The following is a 9,761-nucleotide window of genomic DNA, read 5'->3' on the forward strand; positions in this document are numbered from 1 at the left end:
TATACAAAGAAATGATGAGATAGTTCAATACATTTTAGGACACAGGTAAAAGAGAACATAAGAAAACCATATTATCAAGACATACAGCATGAAACTGGAGCATGCGATTTTTCAATACTCCTTAAAATGCCAAATGGGATGTGATGGATCCGAAAGTATTTAACTTTAGGATTGCCAACTCGATTGGATCTGATTGAGTTTTTCAGAGTATTATCAAGAAGCCTTAGCTGAGAGGCCAGCATCTCCTAGTTTCAGCAGCACAGATGTAAAAATGTCCTGGGATAAAGCATGTTGTGTGCTTGTTTTTCTCCCTTTCTTGCCGGTGGGTCCATTTATCTCACTGTTGCTGCTACCGCTGTCACATATCACCACCATCGGAACCCAACTGTCTCGGTCTTCCAATGTGTTTTTAAAACAAACAACTAGCTCTCCAGGAATCATATGGGATTTAAGCACCAGACTAGGGTTGCTGAGACATTCTATTTTGAACTGTGCAGCCACAGGATTCCTGACCTCTCCAGTGTATACCAGGCCATTGTTGAACTACCCAGCATGTATCCTGTAAGCCAGACTAATAAATTCCCTTTGTAACATTCATTCATTTTTGTCTATTCTGTTCCTCTGGAGAAAGCCGACCAGTGGAAACAGCAGGGAATAAGAAAAACTCAAAACAAAACAAAACAAGAAATCACCCACTGGTTGTTGTGGTTGTCTTAAAAGCCTCCATGAGCCTAATGTAACATTCAAGAACCTGTTTTGAACAATGCCTTCCAAAGACTGTAATCTGCAAAATAGAAGATAGTCAAAGGACTCTCCTCTAATAAATTTTATTTAAAAATGACAGACCTCCTGGACTTTCACTCAAAATGCAAATGTTTTTAACTGGAGGAATTATAATTTGTTTCCAATATGAGTTGAGTAACCATGTGTTGAGGATGTGGAGTAAAACCCACTGAAACCATTTTCCACAAGAAGTGAAATTAAGGTATCCTTTCATACTTGTGTCTTCTGAGAGTGGATATGATGTTATCTGGTTTGTGGCATTGATTTCTGCTCCCCACACCCCCGGTGATAATAACAAGCCTGATACACAGTTTTTTACAAAACATTTCACACAGATGTCTCAGGCGATCCTCACAAATGCTTCTGGGAGATTGAAAAGGCAACAATTATTAGTTGAAGTTTGTGTTTGAAGAACCATCCAACTATGCATGACAGAGTAGTGACAGAAAGTCCCTTGTTCATTTCCTTATCAGTGGTTCATTTCCTACCCTGTGTTGCATATTAGAGAAGAAAGAGTTATTAGAAAAATAACTAGATGTCATGTTTGTTCTTCTAAATTTTCTCTTTTGACAAGCAAGTACTTTCACATTCTGTCACCAGGTCTGCTTGGTGAAAAGGATGTAGCTCCCATCTTGAAGAATTTCACTGTACAGCAGAAGAGAGAAAGTTGTAATTTTCCTGAATGATGGGATTGAAATGAGTACATGTCTCAGGATCAGGCAGCAGTGAACACTCCTCTGCAACTGCAGGCATTAAGAAGGACTTCTTGAAAGAAGGGGAATTGGGAATTAGCTTCCATTAATGTCTCAGCAGCAGAACATTTCCCATAATTTATGAGAAGCCCATTATTCCACGCATTCTCCTGATGCTCAAGAACTCAGTGCTGAGCCTCATTGGCTTAGAAGGATACTTCATGACTTTGGCATTGTTTTCTCAAGAGATTGGCAGACTTTCTTGGTAACCAAACATTTTTAAAACTCATTCCTGGATGCTGTCTAGGAAACCCTCTGTGTATAAATTCCCCTTTGTTCTGGTTTCTGAGGACTACCTTCCTCTGGACTCTGTCAGTCTGAATTCACAAGGACGCCTTCCTTTAGCTGGTATGCAAACCAACTAAAAAGAATAGCAGTTTATTGTGTCATGTCAGAGGTTTTGGTCCATGGTCAATTGGTCCTGATGCTTTGAGCCTACCATTAAGGGAAGAAGCGCGTGGATGAATCATGCTACCATTTCATGATGACTAGAAAACAAAGGACAATGAGAGGGCAGGCTCTGGCAATCTTCTTTAATAGCACTCTCTCCAGTGAACTCATTTCCTTCTCCTAGGCCCCACCTCCTAAATGTTGCATCATTTCCTGATATCTCTATGTCTAGTGAAGAAGCTGTTAGCTCATGGTCATTGGAAGACAGATCAGATCCAGAACATAATACCTTCCATCTACCTGGGGTTTACTACAATTCTCTATGTAATAGGACCATGCACTGGGGCAAAGTGTGGATATGGTTAAAAAAAACATTTTAAGCCGGGCAGTGGTGGTGGCTCATGCCTTTAATCCCAGCACTCGGGAGGCAGAGGCAGGCAGATCTCTGTGAGTTTGAGGCCAGCCTGGGCTACCAAGTGAGTTCCAGGAAAGGCGCAAAGCTACACAGAGAAACCCTGTCTCGAAAAACAAAACAAAAACCAAACAACAACAGCAACAACAAAAAACATTTAAAATGGTAATTAGCATGTCATTTTAAAGATTGATTAATTCCTTATTCATAATTATTTTATGATCCATTTTAACAGCTTAAATATGCAAAATTGTTGCAAATAAGTGTCTGAAAACCAGTAAAGCACTACACTGCTATATGCTATGTCACTTGAACAGCCAGAAGTATTTCATTAAGAGTCATTCTGAAGGGCTAAAAATAAGTCAATAGCTTTCCTAGAATGTAAACTTTACTTCTAGATGAAAAGAATACATTTTTTAAATATGACTGATTTCTTATTTCTGTACATGTTTTAGAAATATAAGATGTGAATCCCTTTAAGCAGTCTTAAATTTAAGACTTAGCTGTCAAATAATTACATGAAGGAAATTCATAAGAGCCCAGTAGTTCACAATTGTCAGTATTATAAACTAGGTAGGTTCAAGGAAATTAATATACCATTCAGGAAAAAATTTTAACTATTTTGTTCATTGTTTTTTCTTTCATTAAGGCAATGCCTGGCATCCAGTGGGGATGTGGGGTTACATGTTCAACAAGCACATATATTAAGATAGATTTGCATCCTTATCCCATCAAACACATGTATGTCATGAAGTCCCAAACAGAAATATCTCAAAACGTGAATTTAGTTGGAAACGTCCTTAGAAAAGTAATCAAAGCTGGGCGGTGGTGGCGCACACCTTTAATCCCAGCACTCGGGAGGCAGAGCCAGGCGGATCTCTGTGAGTTTGAGGCCAGCCTGGGCTACCAAGTGAGTTCCAGGAAAGGCGCAAAGCTACACAGAGAAACCCTGTCTCAAAAAAAAAAAAAAAAAAAAGAAAAGAAAAGTAATCAAGTTAAAAGAAAGTCATTAGCATAGGGTTTAATCAAGTATGACTGCTTTTCTTAGTAAAAGGGGAAGTTAAGAGACAGACTCATACTCCAAGAGAAGCCCTCCCTATAAGGAAAGCAGAGATCAGAGTGACAGCCACTAAGGACAGAAGCACAGGTGGAATGGAACTTATTTGAGTCTATGAGACAACCTGAATGTCCCATTAATGGGAGAGAGACAGGCAGAGAGAGAGAGAGAGAGAGAGAGAGAGAGAGAGAGAGAGAGAGAGAGACAGAGACAGAGACAGAGACAGAGACAGAGAGGGAAGTGAGACTACCCAAGCCCTTTGGAGTACAGAAGATAATAGATGAGTACAAGACATTAATCATACAATTGTTTATACTGTTGCATTCTGATTGGCTTTGATCTGATTGTAGCTGTGTCTTGGTTGTTCCATTTTGAAATAAAAAAATATGTAATGTATTTTTTATCTTATAGGAGCCCAAAGTTAAGAGACTAGATATTGTAAAGAGATATTGAACTTTAAAAGTTTAATTGCATTACTTTTAATTAGGTTTGCATATCTATGCATGGGTATATCCTATGCAGGGATGCCAGAAGAGAAAGTTGGATCCTTTGGAGCTGGAACTACAAATGATTGTGAGCTGTTGGATATAAGTGCTCTGAACTGAACTATGGACTTATGCAGAGCAGCAAATGCTCTTAACTGTTCAGCCACATGTCCAGACTGAGACTTTAAACTTCTAAGTGATAGGATTTTATTAAATGTGAAACTTTTAAAAGTAGGGCTGTGTTTTATATTGCAATAACAATATTTACATGAGATCTTAATAGTATGTGTTTTATATTGCAATACTAATATTTACATGAGCTCTTAGGTACACGTAGGAAATGAGTGTTAGGATTTAATAGTGATGTGTTTGTGTGTCAAGTTGACAAGGCACCAATCAGTCTTTCTCAACTTGACACAAACTAGAGTCACCTGGGAAGATGAAACCTCAAATGAGAAATTTCACCACAAGATTGGTCCATGGGCATGTCTTCAGAACAATTCTCTTGATTATTAATTGACATGGCATGGACCAGTCCACCATGAGCTATGGAATCCCTGTGGTGTATAAGTAAGCAGGTTGAGCAAGCCAGGAAGCAGCTTTACATATGGCTCCTGTGTAGCTGAAGTTTTCCTGTGTCCCACACAGTCAGCAGCCACTCAGACTCAAGTAAACACACATGCTCAGCCATTAGCTCAGGCCTAATATTGACTAGCTTTTACACTTGAATTCAGCCCATTTCTGTGAATCTATATGTCATCATGTGTTCTGTGGCTTTACCTGTATGCCATTACATGCTGCTTGTTCCCTGGATGGCGAACTGATATCTCCTTCTTAGTTCTGTTTTTCCCCTCCCAGAATTCTCCTTCTCAGCTTATCCTGCCTGTCCTCCTTGCCTGGCTACTGGCCAGTCAGCATTTTATTTATCAACCAATCAGAGCAACACATTCCTAGCATACAGAGCAACATCACCCATCACTGCTGTCTCTACTCCTGTTTGAGTTCTTGCTCTGAATTCCTTCAATACTGGACTATGAAATATATGTGGAAGACCAATAAACCCTTTCCTCCCCAAGTTGACTCTTGTCATGCTGTTTATCATAGCAACATAAAACAAATTAAGACAAAGACAAACTCCATCAAGGGAAACCATAGTAATAATTGCACCCTTCAGTATTTTCATTCAGTGACCTGCTGAAAATTTTAGCAGTTTATTTTCCTGAGCTCTGACATTTCTTTGTTTTAAATAAAATTTCCAGGTTCCTTTGCAATCCCTGTGATCCTTCATTTCAATTTTTCAAGTAGGAGGCCATGAATCTGGAAACACCTAGCCAATACTCCAACCATAGGTAACACTTCATGGTAAGTTGGCTTTCTATTGGTATTTGGCTACATATACATTCTTTAAAACTGGAAAATTTTCTATGAGTTTCAGATGTCATAACACTCTTTACAATGCAATTCCTTAAGAATGCTGATATACATACAAGCTGTGATTAAATACTTTCTGAAAATGGTACTTGGAGGATAAAATTAAATGATTTGTGCAAAATACAAAGGTGATCTATAAAAATATCTTAAGTGGCATTTGAAATACAATTTAACTTAACATGAAAAATATGTTTGAAATTAAGCACTATGAGTTTAATCTTTTACCAATTTCTTGCCCTTGAGAAAGCAGCTTAATGTCTCCACATTCAGGAAGACTTCAAGGCAGCCGTCTTCAGTTCTTGTAGCACTATTGTGCTATGCCGTAAGCATGATTAAATAAAATATGAAAATCTCTTAGCATAATGATTATCATAGTACAGGGATGGAATAATAGATTGATGCCTGTTTATTGAATTTCTCTTGGTTGCCACTACAATTAGATGGTAAGACTGTATTACCTGAAACATTATGAACTTTTGTTGCAAAATATAGATAAATGAAGTTGGAACTGCACTATGGCTATTGTCCATTGTAGTCAACGTGTTCCTGTGTCCTGCCCAGTCCTGTAGCCACTCAGACCCAAGTAAACAGGCAGAGCCTTATATCAGTTATGAATTGCATGGCCATGACCTATGGCTCAATTTTCTTGCTGGCTAGCTCTTTAATTAAATTCAGCCCATTTCTATTAATCTATATGTTGCCACGTGTTCTGTGTCTTTACCATTATATGCTGCTACCTGGACAGTGGGATGGCATCTCCTCTGACTCTGCCTTTCTTCCTCCTGTCTCTTTCCAGGATTTCCTGCCTGCCTCTAACCTGCCTTGACGTAGGTCAAATGGCTTTATTTATCAACCAAATAAGAGCAACACATATTCACAGCATACAGAAAGACATCCCACAGCATTCTATAGTGCTGGAGATGCTAGGCAGGGTGCTAGGGGAGAAAAGTCTTCAATAGTCTTATCCAGTTGTAAACCCTGTAGACTACAATACCAACCTGTCAGATACATGTATTGGTGCTACCATGGTATGGCAGTTATCAGGATAACCATTGTTATCCTAATAGGTTTTAAGTTCATTCTATAGTGTAGTTAGAGTTTTCCTGCCTGGCCCACAGTCAGGACAAATCTCTCTCACCTGCCAGGCCCATAGACGCTCAGACCCAACTAAATAAACACAGAAACTTACATTGTTTACAAACTATATGGTCGTGACAGGCTTCTTGTTATCTACTTCTTCTATCTTAAATTAACCCATTTCTATTAATCTGTACTTTGCCACATGGCTTGTGGCTTACCAGTACCTTACATCTTCCTTGTCATGGCGGCAGCTGGCAGTATCTCTCTACCCAGCCTTCCACTTCCCACAATTCTCCTCCTCCTTGTCCCACCTACCCTATCCTTCCTGCCTGGCTTCTGGCCAATCAGTACTTTATTTATTTTAACCAATCAGAACAACATATTTGACATACAGAACATCCCACAGCACTTTCCATTTTCTTTTTTTCAAAAAGCAAGGTTTTAACTTTTATATAGTAAAATTCCAGATAACAAAAGAATTATCAAGCAAGAATTACAGTTACAATATTAAAGAAGATATCCTATCTATCTTACATTTGTGAGTCTAAGGTTTCATATCTAACTTATCTTTTGTCATAACTGAGAAAATTATAACTATTTAGTCTTCAACCACATCAAAGACCTCAGAAGCATATAATATTACCTGAGAACCAGGAGAAGAATGCAAGCATTTTTCGGAAGTCTTGTAGGGTGAGACAGCTGGCAGCCTGGACAGTCACCTAATGTTCCTTTGTAAAGTTGGGGCATTTGTCTTCAGCCCACAGCATTAGAGAGACTTGGTCACTTCTCTCAGTGTCCTGTAGAATGTCTGGCAGTTTCCTCTGTGAAGCAGGAACCTGAAAGTCCATTTTGCCAAGCAAAGTTCAGTGGTCACCTTTCTATGGGTCCTGCATGTTCAGTCAATCAAGCAGTCCAGGCAAGAACAGTTTCTTGCCCAAATGGCTATTTTTTACAAGGTGAAGATAAACTCTATATGAAGTGTCTTTGATGCCCATCCTCCTCTATGAAGTAAATTGTTGCTGCCAGGAGCAGACATGTCTCACTGTCCAGAAAGTCTACATTTTAAAAAATATTTTAAATTCCATATTCTGTAGGTCTTTGAAATGTTTGAAGATTACCTATCTATCTGAAATATATCTATGAATACCTAGAAAACTTAACTAACATGTTCCATACAAGTTTGATTATCATAGATGAGTTGCATAAACATAATACCTCACATGAGAGTAGAAGTATATATACAGTATAACAAAATTAACTTTAAGTTTGTATCAATAGACTAAAATCTATACCAATGTAAAACATTTTAAACAAGTTGTTCTTTAAAAGTAAGTTCATTAATCTACACTTTCATCCTATTATATCTATATCATATCCCCTTTTCTTCTTTAGAAAGAGATCATAAGTCAACCTGATTTATATAAAAATATTGTTTTTTCTCTGTCCCACATCAGAGTGCTCTTCTGATTTGGGACACAAGAATCTCTTAACCTTTTCTTTTAGCAATATGTCTGGGTTTAGATAAGGAGTGAGCCAATTCCATCTCCAAAGCCAGCTTGATATTTTTGGGAATTTGGGCATAGTTTCTCTTACTACTTCCTGCTGGAGGGGGGGGCACTGTATCTTATGGGGACACAAAGAAAATTTAAGGATTATGGAGTAGTCCGTGAGGGTAAACCTCTGAGCCAGTTGCCTTGAAACCATTCTGGATGTTGAATCATCTGGGCCATGGTATCATCAGATACCTTGCAGGTGGTCTTGGCTGATCAAACTGGAACAAATCCACAGCCTCTGGCTTTCTGTGGAAACAAAAGCAGAGACTCTTTTCCAAAGCAACATATCCTTATATCCAAATTTTGAAGTCAAGGTGTCTTTAAAATTTACATATTTGTTTAACTCAACAGCTTTTACAATCAAATCTTTTTCTGCAGTTAAAAATCCCAAAGACAACATAAACCAGATTCTCTGTGTAATATCCATCTTTGTAAGACTGAAATGCTGCTGTGGCTGCTGCCTCTGCCCACCTCAGCTTCCCAACATGGCAATGGTACAGTTTACCAGCAGCTCTGGGTCTGGAGCCATGTGTACCATCAACTATCAGAAGCAGTTCTATCAAAGCAGTGCATAGCCCAGAATTTTTTTTTTTTTTTTAACTAGCAAAGGCTAAATCTACCACACAGCAGAGTAAAGTGCTGATTGTAGACTCCCCATTCCCGCCATACTGCAGGTCAGATGCACAAGCCAGGAACCCGCCATAGTAGCTCAAACTAGCAGGCTGCGGCTAAATTGAGAGAGACAACTAGGAAGCTGTTTTTAGCTCCTTTTTACAAACTTTTTTTTCTCAGGTTTTAGGTGGAAACTCTTGCCAACACGTTGGGCGCCATTTGTAGTTAGAGTTTTTCTGCCTGACCCACAGTCAGGACAAATCTCTCTCACCTGCCAGGCCCATAGACGCTCAGACCCAACCAAGTAAACACACAGAAACTTACATTGTTTACAAACTGTATGGTCATGGCAGGCTTCTTGTTATCTACTTCTTCTATCTTAAATTAACCCATTTCTATTAATCTATACTTTGCCATGTGGCTTGTGGCTTACCAGTGCCTTAGATCTTCCTTGTCATGGCGGCAGCTGACAGTATCTCTCTACCCAGCCTTCCACTTCCCACAATTCTCCTCCTTGTCCAGCCTACCCTATCCTTCCTGCCTGGATTCTGGCCAATCAGTACTTTATTTATTTTAACCAATCAGAACAACACATTTGACAAACAAAACATCCCACAGCACTCAGTTATTCAGTTATAGTTACAACTTAGCATATATATATATATCTTAGATAGAATATATTAAGTATTAGACTCAGGTTCTTTAGGATAGGACACCTTTTGGAATGATCTTTGTAACATGCCACCTACCCATGCTCTAGACTTCCCTGGATTTTAGTATGTGTTTTTTTGCTTGATATTCTTTGCATTGATTGTAATTCCAACTTATCTAGGTCATTATCCCTCATTACTCCTGGACAATATTTGATAACCATTTCTTTGTATATAGTCTTATATTAGGTTAGAACCTTCTTATTTAGACAAAAGGGGGAGATATAGTGGGCAGCCATCCCAGCCTTGGCCTGGAATTTCCAACCCCCATTGAGGCTTCAGTTATGGTCATGCCTACAAGGCGGGGCTGAGAGAGGATGCTGAAGACCCAGGAGCAAGAGGAGAGGCTTCTCTTGGTTCCAGGACCCTGGACGCTGGAGGTAGACTGAGCAGAGTTCTCCAGAGAACACCACTGGACTGCGCCATACCTTTCCCAGACCCTGCAACCTATCCCTTCATTTGTAAGTTACCCCACAAAATAAACCTCCCTTTTAAC

Source organism: Onychomys torridus, chromosome 6 (assembly GCF_903995425.1).
Source record: "Onychomys torridus chromosome 6, mOncTor1.1, whole genome shotgun sequence".
In the NCBI taxonomy this organism is placed as follows: Eukaryota; Metazoa; Chordata; class Mammalia; order Rodentia; family Cricetidae; genus Onychomys; species Onychomys torridus.